General features: G+C 40.7%; 1 protein-coding gene across 5 annotated transcripts in view; it reads left to right on the plus strand.

The window, feature by feature from the left end:
• The window catches only part of SFMBT2 (Scm like with four mbt domains 2), a 281,711-nt gene that overhangs the window by 133,210 nt on the left and 126,458 nt on the right, over positions 1-22,043 (plus strand). The gene's annotated exons all lie outside the window — the stretch shown is intronic.

The raw sequence follows: 22,043 nt of genomic DNA on the forward strand, positions 1-22,043 counted from the left end.
TTTTTTTATTTTAAGACCCTTTGATGTTTTTGTGATTTGAAGTTTTTTTTTAATATAAAAACTTTCATATTGATTATGTTGTGTCTTGAACCACAGAAATGTTTAGCCAAAGGTTGATGGGTTTTTTGTCTGTAATTGTGTGGCAATGAGATCTTCTGTCCTGTTTCTCCAACATAGAGATCACCAGTAGCAGAAAGTTAAGTACACCATATTGGAAGAACCTTATAGTCCTGCTGTGCATTGTGGATATGTATCCGGTCTGTGGACATTACATGAGTGCAGGTTTTCCAATATTGCAAATTTAATTACCCAGAAGAGCATTGCAAGGCTTAAAAACCTCCTCTCATTGGCATGCCAGGCTTGGCATGTCTCTCTTCACAAGGAGAATTGTTGCCCCTTGATTTAGATACTTAGAATAAGTATACTTAGAATATGAATTTTCCAAGAAAAAATGGATGAAAATCCCTCAAACAAGAATTTAAAGCGGTTGTCCACTACTTTTACATTGATGCCCTATCCGTAAGCATCAATGTAAAAGTAGTGGACAACTTCTTTAAAGACTCTTGTCTGGCTATAAAAAGTGTTTACAAGCTGTGATACTTTCAAAAGGGGAGCTACTAGGTACTAACTATGCAGGGTGCCCAAACTTTTGCATCGTCCCATTTTCCTTTTTGTAATTTTTAAAATGTAAAAAATGACAATTTTTTTTGCCTAAAATACAAAGGAAATGTGTCATCTTTAACTTTAGGCTTTTTCGAGATAATTTCATCTTCGACTTACTTAATTGTTCACAATAACAGTAATTTTGACCAGGAGTGCCCAAACTTTTACATGCCACTGTATAGATAGATAGATAGATAGATAGATCTTTTTTTGTAACAAGGGTATCATAAAATCACAAGAGACATTAGACATGATTAAAAGATATAAAATTCAGAGAACCAGAATGTGTCATGATTGTAAGGGGTAGTTATAGAATTAACATAGATGTTAATCTATTGGTACACCATTCTTACATTGGTAAGAATTTAGGGGCTCAAGGATAACCTTTTGATTTGATCAGGTTGAATGCGAGAGGCATTAGTGCATTTTGTTATTGTAGCAAGAGTTAAATTTAAACCTTTGATCATAGAAGCAAAAACCTGTATCACTTTAAAAGTAAAAAAAACCCATAGTTTTAGCATGATCTAAAACTTACTACACCTTTTGCAACAATTCTTAAAGGACTTGGGAAATCTTTGTTGCTTTGCGATCAAGTCCATTCTTGCATTTTTCCTTCTGTTAAAACCATCAACATGAATTTTGTTTGTGACGACCCTAATCTCTTTACCTTCAAATTATGTCACATTCTGTTTAAATTCTTCCTAATGTTTATTGCTTTTTGTTAGAATTATATCAGTAAGCTTCAGATGAGTTTATGGCATCCTGCCCGCAGCTTTACACTATACTACTAAGCCGTTAGTAGTCACATAAAAAGATATGGAGTCTCACGCTTAACAAAAATACATTTTTTCATCACAATTTTAAACTTTATGCATGTTAAGAAAAAGACTAGAAGATTACAAGGTGGAGAAGTCCTTGATATTTGAAAAAAGCAGGATAATGGGATAAAAGTGAACTAAAGCATTCACATCAGCTGTATCCAATTCATCATGCCATGTCACCATTCATACAATTTATGAAATTAAACTAATGTAGAATATAATAAATCATATGGCAGCTCGAGTCATCAAGCCTTCCCTTCTTTAAAGCAAATGTTCTAGTAGTAAGTAACATAGTAAGGTTAGAGTAAGAGTAGTGTATGGCTCTGTTCTCTGAGAATATTGCCTGGTGTATACTGTATCTTTATAGAAGCACTCCTCCTCCCATGAAAGTTTTTATCCTCTGAATATATTGCAGCCATCATATTATATAGCACTGAGTACTTACAATTGCTCATTTTGCCTTTCTACCCAGCTAATTCTTCTCTTTTCTCTGATCTCTGTAGAAACAGGCTGTCTTTTCCCTGCATTTATCATTCCTCTCTTCAACTCATGACCCAGCTGCTTTGCTCCCCCCTACCAGGGACTTTTGCAGAGATGACTCATACTGGGAAAATTGACCTCCTGTTTCTTCATAGAGCTTAGAAGGCTTCAGCTAGTCTGTTTTTAATCACGTGATGTCATAGACCTAATGGGAAAAAATAATTATCTGGGTAAAAAGGCAAAATGAGCAATTGTAAGTGCACAGAGCTATATAATATGATGATTGCAATATATTAAGAGGATAAAAACGTTGATGGGAGGAGGAGTGCTTCTTTAACAGAAGGTTCTAACATATGCTACCATGTAGGCTTAGGGTAACATGTTGCCCATAGCCTCCCATGTTGAAAAAATGTATGCTACCTTGTATACTTATGTGTGGGATGCTTCTTTATAGAAAAGTACACTTGCTTGAGCTTTTACTCTTTGCATAATATATATGAAAAACAAATTGGACTTTGTTTATATGGGGAAACCTTGGTGACAGGTTCCCTTTATCTAACAAACAGAATTGTGTGTATTGTGCCATGAAAGGCATCATATCTCCAACCCATTCACTAATAATGTAGTTGTTCCATAAACAATATGCAATTTTCAGGTTCTCACACCCAATAAAGCTGGTTGTTAGTGTCTGACTCTGCCAAGAACGCACACAGTGGAGAAAGACACTTTCTTGGCATATTTTACTGGAGTACATATAGAGATAGGGTGACGTCTGTCCTGAATACTTTACATGTATCCTAATGTAAGAATGATAAATATTCCTAATAGTGCAGTGCAGATAGGAAAACATTTCTTAGAACAGTCTGCCATATTTAATAAGTACACCTATTAAAAAGAAAACTCAGGAATAGGACCAATTCACATTATAAATGTTATGAGCTTTAATAAATATCAATTTAAAGCAAAGAATAAAAGGAGTCCGCACAGAAAAGCATGGTGCACAGATCAGTTCCCCATTTATTAAACTGAAGTAAACAAGAATAGTACCAATGTATACTAAGGAAGCGGCTTGTGAGGTATGAAGGATGAAATGAATAACAGAAATAATAACAAATGGTGCCAAAGAGTCCAATATATCGTACAAAATAACAGCCTACCGAAGATGAGAGAGACCCAGAAAGTAAGGGAATAACAAAAGGCCCCCCACTAGACTTGTGTTTTGCACCACAGTGCTTTGTCTTATATTTGATAAGTAACTAAGAGAATCTGTTATGTAATCTAAGAGCTGCATTATCTAGGGGCTGAGAGCCTGATGCCAGCGATGTGTGACTTACTGGACTGCTTGGTGCAGTTTTGCTAGAATCCTTATTTGCTATGTTGTAGATGTAGCAGTGCTGAAATTGTTGAGTTGTGTATAACCCCACACACACCACTGATTGGCAGACTCCAGAATACTGTGTGCATTGTGAGCAAGCTGCCAGTCAGTGGTGGGGGCAGGGTTACACAGATCAGCTGGTCTGGCATGCACTACACCTGTAGTAACATAGTAACATAGTTTTTAAGGTTGAAGGAAGACTAAGTCCATCTAGTTCAACCCATAGCCTAACATGTTGATAACAGAGGAAAGCAAAAAAAACCCATGTGGCAAACACTAAGTTCCACATTGGGGAAAAAAATTCCTTCCTGACTCCATACGACAATCAGACTAGTTCCCTGGATCAACGCCCTATCAAGGAATCTAGTATTTATAACCTGTAATATTATACTTTTCAAGAAAGGCATCCATGCCCTTCTTAAATTTTAACAGTGAATCACTCATTACAACATCATACGGCAGAGAGTTCCATAGTCTCACTGCTCTTACAGTAAAGAATCCCCGTCTGTGATTATGATTAAACCTTCTTTCCTCCAGACGTAGAAGATGCCCCCTTGTCCCCGTCTCGGGCCTCAGAGTAAAAAGATCAGTAGAAAGGTCTTTGTACTGTCCCCTCATATACTTGTACATAGTAATAAGATCACCCCTAAGCCTTCTTTTTTCCACCGTAAATAACCCCAAGTGTAATAACCTGTCTTGGTATTGCAGACCCCCCAGTCCTCTAATAACCTTGGTCGCTCTTCTCTGCACCCGCTCTAGTTCAGCTATGTCTTTCTTATACACCGGAGACCAGAACTGTACACAGTATTCTAAGTGTGGTCGCACTAATAACTTGTATAGAGGTAAAATTATCTTCTCCTCATGAGCATCTATGCCTCTTTTAATGCATCCCATTATTTTATTTGCCTTTGCAGCAGCTGCCTGACACTGGCCACTAAACGTGAGCTTGTCGTCCACCAATACACCCAGGTCTTTTTCAGCTACAGTTTTGCCCAGTGTTTTACAATTAAGCATATAATTATACATTTTATTTCCTCTGCCCAAGTGCATTACCTTACATTTATCCCCATTAAAGCTTATTTGCCATTTATCAGCCCAAGCTTCTAGTTTACATAGATCCTCCTGTAATATAAAATTGTCCTCCTCTGTATTGATTACCCTGCAGAGTTTAGTGTCATCTGCAAATATTGAAATATTACTCTGTATGCCCCCTACAAGGTCATTAATAAATATGTTAAAAAGAAGGGGGCCCAATACTGACCCCTGTGGTACCCCACTGTTAACTGAGACCCAGTCTGAGTGTTTTCCATTAATAACCACCCTTTGTTTCCTATCACTGAGCCAATTCTTAACCCACATACATATATTTTCCCCTATCCCCATTGTTCTCATTTTATGTATCGACCTTTTGTGTGGAACCGTATCAAAAGCTTTTGAAAAGTCCATTTACACAACATCCACTGCATTTCCTTGGTCCAGTCCAGAACTTGCCTCCTCATAAAAACTGATCAGATTAGTTTGACAGGAACGGTCCCTCGTAAACCCATGTTGATATTGGGTGATGAGGTTATTCTTCTTCAGATACTCTATCATAGCATCTCTTAGGAAACCCTCCAGGATTTTACCCACAGTAGAGGTTAAGCTTACCGGCCTATAATTTCCAAGTTCAGTTTTTGTCCCCTTTTTGAATATTGGCACCACATTTGCTATACGCTAGTCATGTGGTACAGACCCTGTTATTATGGAATCTTTAAAGATTAAAAATAATGGTCTATCTATGACATTACTTAATTCCTGCAGTACTGTAGTGATAATCTCCTGCTCATAAAACACTGATTATATTGAAAAAACTAAAGATAAAAACATAATATGCAAATACCTAGCAGTAAATAAATAAATAAATAGCAATAGTGCATGAAAATAATATAGGGTGCTTAGGTAACATAATTTTGATTTAAAAAACATATAAGTATCACTTCAGGTTGACACTATTCGGGACGGTCTTAACCTCTAGTATTAAAACCTTACCATTTGTCAAGTGACGTATATGTGGATAAGGGCTGAGAAAGACTGAGATTCCGACGAATGGACACCCAGGCATGGGTAACCACATGAATGTAATGTCCAACTCAAAGAAAAAGAAGGCCACACCTCCTACAACACAACACACAGCCTAATAAGTGACACATCGCTGGAATCAGGGTCTCACTGCCCCTACATTATGCTGCTCTCAGATTAAATAGCAAAAACCTTCTGACAGATTCACTTTTGGGAGGATTTTATTTTAAGGCTCTTTTGTAACATCTTTTCTTATTCCAAAGTTTTATGTACAGTGCTATAGCTGATTATATGGGAAAAATATTTGTTGATTCATTTACAAAGGATTTTGTCTCTAAAGTAAAAATAATAAAAAATCTTTTCTAGTAAATCAAGGTTCAGTATCAGTGACCGATGAGCATCTTTCTTCTGTTGACCACCCTAATCCCCAAGTTTTTTTGGTGAAATACAATACAAATGTACAACACAATACAAGTGTACAAGTCTTCTGTGCTGCTGCATTTCTATTTGTATTGTATTTCTAGAGTAGAGGGGGATGTTGCTGCATTTCTACTTGTATTGTATTTCTAGAGTAGAGGGGGATGTTGCTGCATTTCTATTTGTATTGTATTTCTAGAGTAGAGGGGGATGTTGTTGCATTTGTATTTGTATTGGATTTCTAGAGTAGAGGGGGGATGCTGCTGCATTTCTATTTGTATTGGATTTCTAGAGTAGAGGGGGGATGCTGCTGCATTTCTATTTGTATTGGATTTCTAGAGTAGAGGGGGGATGCTGCTGCATTTCTATTTATATTGGATTTCTAGAGTAGAGGGGGGATGCTGCTGCATTTCTATTTGTATTGGATTTCTAGAGTAGAGGGGGATGCTGCTGCATTTCTATTTGTATTGGATTTCTAGAGTAGAGGGGAATGTTGCTGCATTTCTATTTATATTGGATTTCTAGAGTAGAGGTGGATGCTGCTGCATTTCTATTTGTATTGGATTTCTAGAGTAGAGGGGTATGCTGCTGCATTTCTATTTATATTGGATTTCTAGAGTAGAGGTGGATGCTGCTGCATTCACGTATATGTGTGTAAGTAAATCTTGACATGTTGCAGAAATGGAAATAAATTAAAAGCAGTGACTATATTTTAGTAACCATAAGAGGATAATTAGGATCATTTAGGACTCCTCTCCATGAGCCAAGACAGCGAACTATTCGGTATGAGTGGTCTCCATTCTCGTTGAATTTAGAGATCCATGTTTTACACCGAAAGCCATTTATTTGTATCACTATGACACTCACATACTAAAAGGGTCATCTCTTATGTAACTTGCATAATGCATTTATTTTAACCCCTTAATAACATCTGACGTACTAATACGCGTCTGTGCCCTGGGACTTAAGAGCCAGACCCGTATTAGTACGTCATCGCGATCGCGCGCGCACACAGGCTGTGCGGGCGCGATCGCCGCCGGGTGTCAGCTGATTGTCACAGCTGACACCCGGTACTATGTGCAGGGAGCGGTCCTGCACCGCTCCCAGCACATTAACCCCCGCGATGCCGCGATCGAAGTCGATCGCGGCATTGCGGGGGCAAGGGGAGGTGATCGGCGATACTCACTTCCTCTTCCGGCTTCCAGCGCAGTCTGCAAAGGCTTCCCGGGTGTTGCCATGACGACCCGATGTCGTCATGACAACATCCGGGTCACCAGAGAGCAGGAAGATTGCTTGGACATGCGCAGTGCATCTCCAAGCAATCTTCACACTGTGCACTTCTGACAGCCTTCATGGCATAGGGATGGTGCTCCATTCCTGTGCCATGCAGGCGATCAGAAAAAAAAAAGTGAAAGTCCCAGAGTGGGACAAAGTAATAAAGTGTATAAACTGTGTGAAAGTGGAAAAAAAAAAAAAAAATGTGCAAAAATATTATAAAAAAAAAAAAAAAATAATACACCAAAAATAAAAATATAATGTACCCATCAATAAATATTATTATAAAAAAAATTAAAAAAAAACAATAAAAGTACACATATTTGGTATCGCCGCGTCCGGAACAACCTGACCTATAAAACTGTCCCACTAGTTAACCCCTTCAGTGAACACAGTAAAAAAAAAAAAAAAAAACGAAGCAAAAAACAATGCTTTATCACCATACCGCCAAACAAAAAGTGGAATAACAAGCGATCAAAAAGACGCATATAAATAAAAATGATACCGCTGAAAACGTCATCTCGTCCCGCAAAAAACAAGCTGCCATACAGCTCCATCAGCCGAAAAATAAAAAAGTTATAGCTCTCAGAATAAAGCGATACTAAAAAATATTTTTTTCTATAAAATAGCTTTTATTGTGTATAAGCGCCAAAACATAGAAAAATGATACAAATGTGGTACCGCTGTAAACGTACTGACCCGAAGAATAAAGCTACCTCATCAATTTTACCACACGCGGAACAGAATAAAAAAAAAAATAAAAAAAAATTCCTGAATTGTTGGTTTTTGTTTATTCTGCCTCACAAAAATCGGAATAGAAAGCGATCAAAAAATGTCACGTGCCTGAAAATGGCACCAATAACAACGTCAAGTCATCCCGCAAAAAACGAGCCGTCACATGACTGTCTGCCAAAATCTGGAAAAATTATAGCTCTCAAAATATGGCGATGCAAAAACTAGATTTTACAAAAAATGCGTCTTAGTGTGTGACAGCTGTCAGTCATAAAAACCCCATATGATTCTGGCATTGCTGTAATCACACCGACCCGAAGAATAAAGTCGTCTAATCACTTATACCGCACAAGGAACGGCGTCAAAAATAAACTCTTGGGTTAGGATTGGGCTAGGGTTAGGGCTGGGTTTGGGGCTAGGGTTGTGCTGGGTCTAGGGTTGTGCTGGGGCTAGGGTTGTGCTGGGGCTAGGGTTGTGCTAGGGTTAGGGTTGTGCTAGGGCTAGGGTTGTGCTAGGGCTAGGGCTGGGGTTGGGATTTTTTTCAAAAGTAAGAAAAAAAGATGACGATATGGCGACTAGTGTTGAGAGCAAGTGCTCGCTACTTGAGTTTGCATCGGGTGCTCTGGTATGCATTGAGTATCGTGGGTATTCGAGTGACATGCTCGAGTCTCTGCCCCATATGCTTCGCGGCCAAAAAACTTTACGGGGATTGCCTGCCATGCACGAGCGATCCCCGCATGTTTTTTTTTGGGTGTCTAATAACCGGGAAACATGCGGAGCAGGGACTCGAGCATGTCACTCGAGCACACGCTGTACATGGTGCATACCTGAGTACCCGATGCAAACTCAAGTAGCGAGCACTTGCGCTCAAGAATAATGACAACTTATTCAATATGATGACCTAATGTAAACAAATTCTGTGCCGTACCTCTGGGTTCAAAATGTTCACTATACACCTTAATAAAATCCTTGAGGGGTATAGTTTCCAAAATGGGGACACTTGTGGGGGAGCTCCACTGTTTAGGCACATCACGGGCTCTCCAAACGCGACATGGTGTCCGCTAACAAATTGAATGGAAAATCGGCTCAAATTGTTAGCGGACGCCATGTTGCGTTTGGAGAGCCCCTGTGTGCCCAAACATTGGAGCTCCCCCACAAGTGACCCCATTTTGGAAACTAGACCCCCCAAGGCACCTATCTAGATGCATAGTGAGCACTTGGAATCCCCAGGTGCTTCACAAATTGATTCGTAAAAATGAAAAAGTGAAAAAAAAAACACTTTTTCATTTTTATGAATCAATTTGTGAAGCACCTGGGGTTCCAAGTGCTCACTATGAATCTAGATAGGTGCCTTGGGGGGTCTAGTTTCCAAAATGGGGTCACTTGTGGGGGAGCTCCAATGTTTGGGCACGCAGGAACTCTCTAAATGCAACATGGTATCCGCTAACAAATTGAATGGAAAATAGGCTCAAATTGTTAGCGGACACCACATTGCGTTTGGAGAGCCCCTCTGTGCCCAAACTTTGGAGCTCCCCCACAAGTGACCCCATTTTGGAAACTAGACCCCCCAAGGCACCTTTCTAGATGCATAGTGAGCACTTGGAACCCCCAGGTGCTTCACAAATTGATTCGTAATAATGAAAAAGTGAAAAAAAAAACACTTTTTCATTTTTATGAATCAATTTGTGAAGCACCTGGGGTTCCAAGTGCTCACTATGAATCTAGATAGGTGCCTTGGGGGGTCTAGTTTCCAAAATGGGGTCACTTGTGGGGGAGCTCCAATGTTTGGGCACACAGGGACTCTCCAAATGCAACATGATATCTGCTAACAAATTGTCGGCTCAAATTGTTAGCGGATACCATGTTGCATTTAGAGAGTCCCTGTGTGCCCAAACATTGGAGCTCCCCCACAAGTGACCCCATTTTGGAAACTAGACCCCCCAAGGCACCTATCTAGATGCATAGTGAGCACTTGGAACGCCTAGGTGCTTCACAAATTGATTCGTAAAAATGAAAAAGTGTTTTTTTTTTCACTTTTTCATTATTACGAATCAATTTGTGAAGCATCTGGGGGTTCCAAGTGCTCACTATGCATCTAGAAAGGTGCCTTGGGGGGGTCTAGTTTCCAAAATGGGGTCACTTGTGGGGGAGCTCCAAAGTTTGGGCACAGAGGGGCTCTCCAAACGCAATGTGGTGTCCGCTAACAATTTGAGACGATTTTCCATTCAATTTGTTAGCGGATACCATGTTGCATTTAGAGAGTCCCTGTGTGCCCAAACATTGGAGCTCCCCCACAAGTGACCCCATTTTGGAAACTAAACCCCCCAAGGCACCTATCTAGATGCATAGTGAGCAGTTGGAACCCCCAGGTGCTTCACAAATTGATTCGTAACAATGAAAAAGTGTTTTTTTTTTCACTTTTTCATTTTTACGAATCAATTTGTGAAGCACCTGGGGGTTGCAACTGCTCACTATGCATCTAGATAGGTGCCTTGGGGGGTCTAGTTTCCAAAATGGGGTCACTTGTGGGGGAGCTCCAATGTTTGGGCACACAGGGGCTCTCTAAATGCAACATGGTGTCCGCTAATTATTCAAGCAAATTTTACAATCAAAAAGTCAAATGGTGCTCCTTCCCTTCCGAGCCCTACAGTGCGCCCAAACAGTGTTTTTTCCCCAAATATTGGGTATCTGCGTGCCCAGGGGAAATTGCACAACAAATTTTGCGGTCCATTTTTTCTTGTTACCCCTGTGAAAATAAAAAAAATTGGGTCTAAAGTAACATTTTTGTGAAAAAAGTTAAATGTTCATTTTTTTCTTCCACATTCAAAAAATTCCTATGAAGCACCTGAAGGGTTAATAAAGTTCTTGAATGTGGTTTTGAGCACCTTGAGGGGTGCAGTTTTTAGAATGGTGTCACTTTGGGGTATTTTCTGTCATAAAGACCTCTCAAAGTGACTTCAAATGTGATGTGGTCCCTAAAAAAATGGTTTTGTAAATTTTGTTGGAAAAATGAGAAATCGCTGGTCAACTTTTAACCCTTATAGCTCCCTAACAAAAAAAAATTTTGGTTCAAAAATTGTGCTGATGTAAAGTAGACATGTGGGAAATGTTATTTATTAACTCTTTTGTGTGACATATGGCTCTGATTTCAGGGCTTAAAAATTCAAATTTTGAAAATTGCAAAATTTTCAAAATTTTCGCCAAATTTCCGTTTTTTTCACAAATAAACGCAAGTGATATCGAAGAAATTTTTCCACAATCATGAAGTACAATATGTCACGAAAAAACAGTCACAGAATCAGGGGGATCCGTTGAAGCGTTCCAGAGTAATTACCTCATAAAGTGACAGTGGTCAGAATTGTAAAAATTGGCCCGGTCATTAACGTGCAAACCACCCGCGGGGCTTAAGGGGTTAAATGAGTTCCTCATAAATCTATAACATACTTCATAAATGTTTTACAACTTGAGGGTAGAGAAAAGTCTGTAGACTAGGTCTAGCCATAGTAAGGGCCTGAAATTATTTATCTATTTTGGAATGATAGAGATATAAAGGAGCTTCTGTATTTTTTGGTTATTCAGGCATTATTGCATGTTAGACTTTAGTTTGGGAAAGGAAAATGTTATAGACAATATGATGGTACAGGTGATGGATACTTCAATGTTAGGAGCTGCATTTGGTTATAATTCTGACTTACATGATATTTATTTTGAACTTCTAGATCTGAATCACTTTTAGAACATACACATTTTCTATTTCTTGTATGAGGTTTTACAAACAGGGTGAAGAAATGCCTGTCAAGTGCCAAAACCTTACAGTGATTGCTGCACTAGAAGATAGTTATTGCTTTTTTGCCTGAGGGAAGAGCAGTTCTTAGTGAACGTTGAAGCCATCCTGTCATGTTATTGAAAAGTGATTTCATGTGCATTGCTGAGCCTCAGAGGGTTGACTTCGCTAAAGATAGATTGAAGAAAGGCAGAGCGGCTGAAGCTGTTGATTGTTGGCTACAGGCAATGATCTGCCATGGTAGCTGTGTGCTTTTAAATAAGGATTATATGGTTCTTGGATATGTGAAAAATATTCCATGGAATTAAAACATTTTTTAGAGGATAGCCCATCCAGTGCTTGTAACAGCTGCAATAATAGCTGGACTCCCAAAAAATGTCGAGGTGATTGATGTTCCTCCAAATGTTTGTTACCCTTGTGTTTATGGATCAGTCGTTTGGATTACCGCACCTGTCTACAGCACTGCTCAATGTAACAAAGGGGAAATATAAAATTAACAAAAAAGTCATCAAAATATAGTTTATTTGGCAAGTAAAACTGAATTAAAAAAACAAACTAGTTATGCTAGATTCCCATTTACGCTCAGTACTGCATCAGAATTTCATACCCGTGTATATAATAAGACTCAGGTGGTTCCTCTCATGGAGCCATTCAATATAATAGACAGTGACTGTGAATGACGACGTTCATCTTTTTAGGAGGACAAAAAGTGTAGTCTATCATGTGTACCCCTTAAAAAAAACAGACACTACCGAAACAGTGGACAAGCAGAGTCCAAAGTGACTTCTGCGTGCTAAATTATACTGACTAGCACCATAAGGGAGTGCACATGAATTCCTTTTTTAGGTAATTTTTAAGGAATTCTGTTAAAGTCCGCAACATAGAGCAATGTATAAATGTGAACATGGCCTTATACTATCTTGAGTTCAAATGGCTTTAGCAAGAGGCTTGGACCAGTACACCATAAGTGATTGATGGAGCTAGGGTGTGGAAAAACAAGAATGCAAGGAATTAATTGTAAATATTCAGTCTACAACCTTTGTAAACCAAAGAAATTATCGGAAGATTATGAAGTTATGGAAAAAGGAAATATGGGAAAACTGTAATAAATGTCTTTGGTTAAGATATGTGTAATTTATTTTTTAAATGCTTTTTTGCTAACTTGTGATGTTACTTAAGTTACCTATTTCCTTGATTGAGTTTTACATGCCTTGACCGTCATGATTGGTATAGAATCCATGAAAAAATCATCTGCGTGCATTTGTATAAAATATAGACGCAAACCATGGCACTGTATGGGCTAATAAAATGCTATGGTACCTTTGTATGAAACCATAATATGGATGATTTCTCAGTGTATAGTCCTCTCCTGTATCATTATTGCCATTTAGTGTGAGGATTTATTATCAATTCTTATAAAGGTTGTCCACTACTATAAATAATGCCCCCATCAATTTAAACTTTGGAATGAAGTATTTTTGTAATTACCTTTGTTATAAGTGAGTGGTGCTATCGCTGGCCGCTCACAGACATCACGTGACTATGGCTGCAGGCGGCTCTGACATCCGCTGATGTCACTTCAAATTCCGGGAACCCAGAGACGTGACCCAGTGACGCGCGCCCCCCTTATTGACTGGGCTGTGAGCACGCACTGGATGCTGGGCTGTGACGTGTGGTGAAACCCCACCCACAGTCCAGTCAATCAGGGGGGTGCGCGTCACTGGCACTTATAAAAACAGAAAGTAATTACAAAAAAACTTCTTTCCAAAGTTTAAATCGATGGGAACATTATTTATAGTAGTGGACAAGTCAAGGGTGTCTTCTTTATGATTACATTATTGTGTATGTAGATGCCATTGCGGGACCTCCTCCCTCTTCTGCTTTTATGTATTTGGTTATATTTTTTTTATATTTGCAGTGCCTATAGTTTCAATCATTTTAATATATCTGGTATTGTTAGTCCTGATAACATCAGATACCGGATTCTGGTTTTATCATGGGAGTTTCTTAGGAATAGAAACATACATGACATGGTTGTTTCACAATAACAATCTGAATCATGGGTTTTCTTTCCATACTGCACTTTTAGATGAATTTCTGTGGAATTGTATGACTCATATTAAAGAGAAAAAGAAACTAAAATCCCAAGTTATTCTTTGGAATTGTAATATTATGAGAAGTTTTTTTGGTCTGCAGGGAACATGTCTGGCAGTATGTTAGTCATATAGAAGTAATAGTATGATTGGCGTTGAGTCTCTAGGACTAAGTGTTGACGGAGAAGAAAGGTTATGGTCAAATTGAGATATACTGTTTACAAGCGTATTGTTGACGGTGGCAACTTTGAGTATTGAATTCCTCCTGGTAGAGAAATGATTGCCTGTGTCATAAAAGAATTCCGTTACAGCCCCTGGCAATGTGATATACGCCATAACTACATGTTTCTGAATTCTTAAAGACCATCATTAGATTTGTAGTTTCCACCAAGTACAGTACAAGAATGCTATCCGAATGCTATTCAAGCAGCAGTGACCCCACAGGTCTTCATTTCAGATACAATTAGTTCTGACTTCAAAAGCCTCGGTATTGTTTCGTGGTGTAAAGCCGCTGAAGGAGTGGAGTGGATCAGTGAATGAAAGCCTCACGTTAAATAGGTTTCTGGTGATCTAGAGCAGAGGATTCTCCCTGACATTATAGTTCAGCATTTGATGTGACCCTATGTCAATCTTAAGCATGAACTCCTACAATACTTTGTTTTAGTATCACACCTGTGTCTAATCCCCCCTATATAAAGAAATGTAAGAAGAAAGCATGTAGACAGAGGATGAAAGCTGTCAGTGTTATACTGTCTGCCTCCTGGAGATGCTGAACAGTAGAAAATAGCATTCTTTTTCTTATTACAATAAGACATAATACATGCAAAGGGATTTCTGAATTATCGCTTTAAGGGTACATTGATTCTAGCGTGTAAAAACACTGACACATTCTCATCCAGAAAAGGGCTATGATATTTTTCTCCGTGTACAGTCCATATACAATCGGTTATTTTACTCAGCAGGTATTAATCTTTGCGGTTTCCTATGTTACAGAATTGTAATGTATTCGTAAATATCAGACTCCATATTGATGGTCTGTATGACATGCAATTTTTTTCTCACACCTATCACAACATGTTGCGATTTTTTCCTCATGTCGAATTCAGCTGAGAACTGATACACAGATCTGCACTACCTCATTGAATAACATTGGTCCGAGTGCAATACCTTTTTTTTCGCATTGCACATGCTAATATAAGTGAGCCCTGAAAACTTTTTACTTACACCCCTTTTCTGTCTTCTAAAGATCCATATGTATACATTAAATGGAGGCTGTGATGGATGTCTGAACAGTGATATCTGTCACACGTATGCTATAATGGCATTTATCAAGTAACAAAATGAAAAGTGAATGAACAAAGCAGAAATCTACATCTAATCAATATTTGGTGTGACCCACCTTTGTCATCAAAACAGTATCAATCCTTCTCGGTATAGTCGCACACAGCTTTTGAAGGAACTCGGCGGGGAGGATGTTCCAAACACTTTGGAGAACTAACCACATATCTTCTGTGGATGTAGGCTTAAATAAATGCAGAACCAATCAAATGCCAAACTGGTGTTGCATGATGGATAAGTATCTGCCTGTATTACTCAATCTGTTCTGAGCCGATGGCACTGCTAGACAACTTCGATTTTAAATGAAGTAAGTTTGATGTGGCTTTTATCTATTACAGTAATTATTTTTGCCTGACCATTGCGTCTACGGTCCTCAACGGTGCTAATTTCGTGGTGTCCTTAAGTAAAGAAATAAAGGCAGATAGTTATCCATCACATAATACCATTAGGAAGCCATCTGATTGGTTCCAATTTTTTTTTCTGCCGCAGGACAATGACCCCAAACATACTGCCAATGTCATTAAGAACTGTATTCAGCATAAAGAAGAACAAGGAGTCCTAGAAAAGATGATATGACTCCCACACAATGTAATTATTGTCTGGGACTACATGAATAGACAGAAGGATTTACATAAGCTTTTATCCACTTAAGATCTGTGGTTAGTTCTCAAAGATGTTTAGGACAACCTACCTGATGATTCCTTTAATAACTGCATGCAAGCACACCTAGAAGAATTGATGCATTCATTCTGTGCTGAAGACAACGGATATTCATAACAGATATTGATTTAATTTAGATTTCTCTTCTGTTCATTTACTCCTCATTTTGTTTATTGATAAAAGAAAAACTATTAACATTTCTACATTTTAAAACATTCTTAAGTTGCAGAGTTTTTTCTACACCTTGCCTAAAACTTTTGCATAGTACTGTATGTCATGAGCATTTTCTGAAGTATATGTTAAATGGATGCCAGAACAGTCTATGGGTTATAGAAGCCAATACATGGCATTTGTTATAAGTATCCCATAGGGTGTAATGGCATCTGTTTAATGAATACATCATGGAAAGTTCAAGGTATTTGCATCTGACATGAGCCTGTGATGGATGCCGTACAGGGACATCTGTCTGACAGACAACTAAAAATAAATGTACACATTAAGATGTAGTTTATTTTTTACTGAATTCCATTAGATGGAAGTGTGTAGGCTGCTAAGCTATTATATAGACTTTTTATGGTATATTTAACTATATTGTCAAAACTGGCACCAAAATGACACTCTGCCTAGTAAATATGCCCCTATGGTAAGGTTTAATATGTATTTCAGGAGCTTTTCCATTAGTTCATACTAAATCTTCTTCATTTTACCATGTAACATTGTATTACAATAGAAGCAAAACAGACAAGAAATGTATCAAATCCACAATTGTAGCAGTTTTTCCCCTGGATCTCACATCTGTCATTGAAGGAAATGAAAACCACAATGAATCTATAGCAAAAACAACTCCATAATCTACATATAATACATGCAGACTTTGATGCAAACCTTTGGTGAAATTCGCAACTGATTTTTTTTGCAGACAAATGACCATCCCCTTGTAGCACTGTGGTTTAATCCCCCACTCTGCATTTCTGTAACATCAAATCTATCAGGAGGTTTTTGCTATGTAATCTGATTGCAGCATGATGAAGGGACAGAGACCCTGATTCCAGCGATGTATCTACTGAATTTTGCAGTTGTGATAGAATCACTGTTTTCTTTGCTGCAGAGCTCGGAATGCTGAGCTGTGTGTAACCCCGCCCACATCACTGATTGGACGTTTTCTATGTACACTGTATATTGACAGAAGGCTGCTAATCAGTGTTGGGGGAGTGGCTCAACTAAGAGGCACCAAGGCAGCTTGTCCTGTAGTAATAATCTCCTGCTGATAAAACACTGATTATATTGAAAGAGCAAAACAGCCCTGTAAGTGACACATTGCTGGAATCAGGGTCTCTGCCCCTATATCATGGTGCTCTTAGATTACATAGCAAAAAATTGCTGACAGATTCCCTTTAAGCTGTTATTCTTCTAAGGACATTCCTTCTTAGATGCTTCTTAGATGCTATCAATATCATTACAAAATTATTTCCTTCATTTTTTGTGAATTGATAACATTGCATAGTCATAGTTCTAGCATTCCTTAAGACTTAAGCATGCGATTGAAGCACTGAATAAAGGTGTTGATTGTTAGACATTAGTACCGAAGATCTTGAGGCTATAGCACAACTAGTTTTTCATAGACTAATATCCATGTGTCAATCAAAATAACCTTTTCACATATTTTTCTGTAGAAAACAGATATCCTCTGCTTCATCGGGATTGTCTGTAAGGAGATGTTAGTACATCCGTTGTCTGAATGGTATTTCTTATGGACTCTTTACACAGGGCTTGGTGGGGTTGATAATCGCTCGAACAATCTTTCAGTAGAACATTTAGTTCTAATCGTTATCCAGTGTAAACATGTGCCGAAATGAAATAATGAATGTTGCCTGTTTGGTATTGATCACATATTTTATGCTGATTGTTGGCATAAAAATTATTCTTTGTCAGCAGTAAATCCAGTTTGTAATGGAAGCATCATAAAAAGAGGAAAGACAAGTCACTGCTAGCACTTAAGGGGAAGCGATCATCAGAAAATGACCTATTGTTTATATCTGTGTTAAATATATATATACATATATATATATTATTTTAACTTTCTGTTATCAGCCATGTATAGAGGTGTTACTTGTCATTGCAATCCTCTCTCTGATAATATGGAGCCTTGCTATAAAAGTCCTGAAAGGACCGGAAGTATGAGTCTTAATTACTATTTATTTTAGCACATAAACCTGATTTAAACAATAGGTCATTTTCTGATGATGGCTTCTGTTTAAAACACAATTATTGTAATATATAAATGTAAGTCTTGCAAATCTGGCAGTCTGCTGTATCAGAGTTTGGTGCTTGTTACAGACAATTTCTTTAACTTTGTGAAAGCATTATTACTTTGACATTTGTTGGAATCCATAACTATTAGATTTTAAGTGATTTTTCTATTAATATGATATTTATTTTTTTTGCATACAAGAAAGACTGATCAATTTTGATCAGTGTTTTTTACCTGAACTTGATCCATTTTTTTGTCAGTTGTTACCATCTATGTGGTATCTTTTTTTATGTATGAAAACGTTTCTAAGCATCTCATACTTATTAGACAGTAATAAATGGACAGAACTAGGATGAAACATCTGTGTTTTATTATTTTTTTTCACTGACCCATTAACTTGAATGGCCGATTTTAACCTGCATATCGGATCAAAATTGAACATGAATATGTTTTTTGTTTTTGAGGACAATCAGACATGTGAACATGCCTATAGACTATACTAGATATATGGTATATCTGAAGAAAGGCAGAACACATACAGGAAACACAGATGTGTGAATGAGGCCTTAAATAGAGGTTACCTTCACAAATATTTTTTCAAAATAAAGTCCCAATTTTCTAGTTCCAACCTCCAGTCCATGTTCTAGTCTTATTGATTGTAAGTTGTCTTTGCGGTCTGTCAGTAAAGTGACTTAGCGTGTGACTTAACATGTATAACACATATGTATTAGAAAAAAAAACAGAACAAAAGATATTTGCAAAAAACACAACTGCACATCCGAAGACATTACAATGACACTTTATTAAATGCAAATGAAAGATGGTAGCAAAAAAGGAGACACAGATAATTCAAAACCGCACTGGTAAAATAGGAAAACATACAAGACCCAGTCAGGTATATCAGACAAACACGTATTTACATGATCCCTAAATAGGAAAGCTACCTGATACAGAATAAATAGATATTGTAAAACAAGTACAAATATACAGTATCAAAGCAAAGTACGGTAAAAGGAAAATCAAAATTTGAATAGTAAACCATCATATTCCTATAGGCATATATGTGAGCAAAATGCCTTAAAATGTATCGCCGTCATATTGGCTTCATCAGGGGCAATTCTCCATATTAAATACTAGATGGTGGCCCGATTCTAACGCATCGAGTATTCTAGAATATGTATGCGGCAGACCGGGCGCAATCAGCAGAACGTTGTTTAAATTTGGCGCCAAAATCGCTGATTGGTCGCGGCTGGCAACCGCGACTAATCAGCAAAACGGTGTTTAAATTTGGCGGCAATATCGGTGATTGGTCGCGGTCGGCCACCGCGACCAATCAGCAGAGCGGCGTTTAAATTTGCAGCCTATATCGCTGATTGGTCGCGGCCGGCCACCGCGACCAATCAGCAGAGCAGCATTTAGATTTGCCGCCCATCTCGCTGATTGGTCGCGGCCGGCCACCGCGACCAATCAGCATAGCGGCGTTTAAATGTGCCGCCCATCTCGCTGATTGGTCGCGGCCGGCCACCGCGACCAATGAGCAGTGCGGCGTTTAAATTTGCAGGCTATATCGCTGATTGGTCGCGGCCGGCGACCGTGACCAATCAGCAGAGCGGCGTTTAAATTTGCCGCCGATATCGCTGATTGGTCGCGGTGGCCGGCCGCGACCAATCAGCAGAGCGGCGTTTAAATTTGCCGCCGATATCGCTGATTGGTCGAGGTGGCCGGCCGCGACCAATCAGTGAGATGGGCGTCAAATTTAAACGCCGCTCTGCTGATTGGTCGCGGCCGGCCACCGCGACCAATTAGCTAGATGGCCGGCAAATTTAAACGCCGCTCTGCTGATTAATCGCGGCCGACCACCGCGAACAATGAGCGAGATGGGCGGCAAATTTAAACGCCGCTCTGCTGATTGGTCGCGGTGGCCGGCCGACCGCGACCAATGAGCGAGATGGGCGGCAAATTTAAACGCCGCTCTGCTGATTGGTCGCGGTGGCCGGCCGCAACCAATGAGCGAGATGGGCGGCAAATTTAAACGCCGCTCTGCTGACTGGTCGCAGTGGCCGGCCGCGACCAATGAGCGAGATGGGCGGCAAATTTAAACGCCGCTGTGCTGATTGGTCGCGGTGGCCGGCCGTGACCAATCAGCGAGATGGGCGGCAAATTTAAACGCCGCTCTGCTGATTAATCGCGGCCGGCCACCGCGACCAATCAGCGAGATGGGCGTCAAATTTAAACGCCGCTCTGCTGATTAATCGTGGCCGGCCGCGACCAATCAGCGAGATGGGCGGCAAATTTAAACGCCGCTCTGCTGATTAATCGTGGCCGGCCGCGACCAATCAGCTAGATGGCCGGCAAATTTAAACGCCGCTCTGCTGATTAATCGCGGCCGGCCACCGCGACCAATGAGCGAGATGGGCGGCAAATTTAAACCCCGCTCTGCTGATTGGTCGCGGTGGCCGGCCGATCGCGACCAATGAGCGAGATGGGCGGCAAATTTAAACACCGCTCTGCTGATTGGTCGCGGTGGCCGGCCGCAACCAATGAGCGAGATGGGCGGCAAATTTAAACGCCGCTCTGCTGATTGGTCGCAGTGGCCGGCCGCGACCAATGAGCGAGATGGGCGGCAAATTTAAACGCCGCTGTGCTGATTGGTCGCGGTGGCCGGCCGTGACCAATCAGCGAGATGGGCGGCAAATTTAAACGCCGCTCTGCTGATTAATCGCGGCCGGCCACCGCGACCAATCAGCGAGATGGGCGGCAAATTTAAACGCCGCTCTGCAGATTGGTCGCGGTGGCCGGCCGCGATTAATCAGCAGAGCGGCGTTTAAATTTGCCGCCCATCTCGCTGATTGGTCACGGCCGGCCACCGCGACCAATCAGCACAGCGGTGTTTAAATTTGCCAACCATCTCGCTCATTGGTCGCGGCCGGCCACCGCGACCAATCAGCAGAGCGGCGTTTAAATTTGACGCCCATCTCACTCATTGGTCGTGGCCGGCCACCGCGACCAATCAGCAGAGCGGCGTTTAAATTTGCCGCCCATCTCGCTTATTGGTCGCGGCCGGCCACCGCGACCAATCAGCCGAGCGGCGTTTAAATTTGCCACCCATCTCGCTCATTGGTCACGGTCGGCCGGCCACCGCAACCAATCAGCAGAGCGGCGTTTAAATTTGCCGCCCATCTCGCTGATTGGTCGCGGTGGCCGGCCGCGACCAATCAGCAGAGCGGCGTTTAAATTTGCCGCCCATCTCGCTGATTGGTCGCGGTCGGCCGGCCACGCGACCAATCAGCAGAGCGGTGTTTAAATTTGCCGCCCATCTCGCTGATTGGTCGCGGTGGCCGGCCGCTACCAATCAGCAGAGTGGCGTTTAAATTTGCCGCTCATCTCGCTGATTGGTCGCGGCCGGCCACCGCGACCAATCAGCGTCGTATTAGTGTGGGCCCGGGAGCGGCGCTGCTTGTGCGGCTCCGTATTAGCGAGGATCGGGGAGCGGCGCTGCCTGTGCGGCTCCTTCTGCTGCGAGAAGCCAGGAGATGAGCGGCTGCTCGCAGCAGAAGCATCCCGACCGGCGGCGCCGCTCCCCGGTCCTCCGTTCACACTTGCTGTCGGGAGATCAGCGGGCCAAGCCGCTGATCTTCCGACGTTAGCCGCATGGAGGTCAGAGGCGCCGGTCGGGGTAGTTGTGCTGCTAGCGCCGCTCATCTCCCCGCTGCATCGCCGCTGACCTCCGTCCGCCAGATGAGCCGCTAACGGCCGCCATCTTTTTTCAGAAATCCCACGGCGCTGATTGGCCGCTGCCGGACCAATGAGCGACGCGGGATTTCCAGGACAGACAGACTGATAGACAGACAGATAGACGGGATAAGACAATTATATAGTAGATTATACAATACACAGTTCTAATGAATAATCGTATGTATATTCAGTATAAGATCGGTTCATAATAGAATATTGTGTGCTACCTTGGTGTGCTCCAGTCCTCACCTGCTGACATCTATGCTGTGTGTCATCCATGCCAACCAGTTCTAACATTAGTAAATCTAATCCCGCTATTTTGGGCAAGAGCACTGTAGCTAATAAAGTACCTTTGCAATCT

The sequence above is a fragment of the Phyllobates terribilis genome, unplaced genomic scaffold (assembly GCF_046119375.1).
Source record: "Phyllobates terribilis strain yellow unplaced genomic scaffold, ASM4611937v1 Scaffold_11__3_contigs__length_659146591, whole genome shotgun sequence".
NCBI lineage: Eukaryota > Metazoa > Chordata > Amphibia > Anura > Dendrobatidae > Phyllobates > Phyllobates terribilis.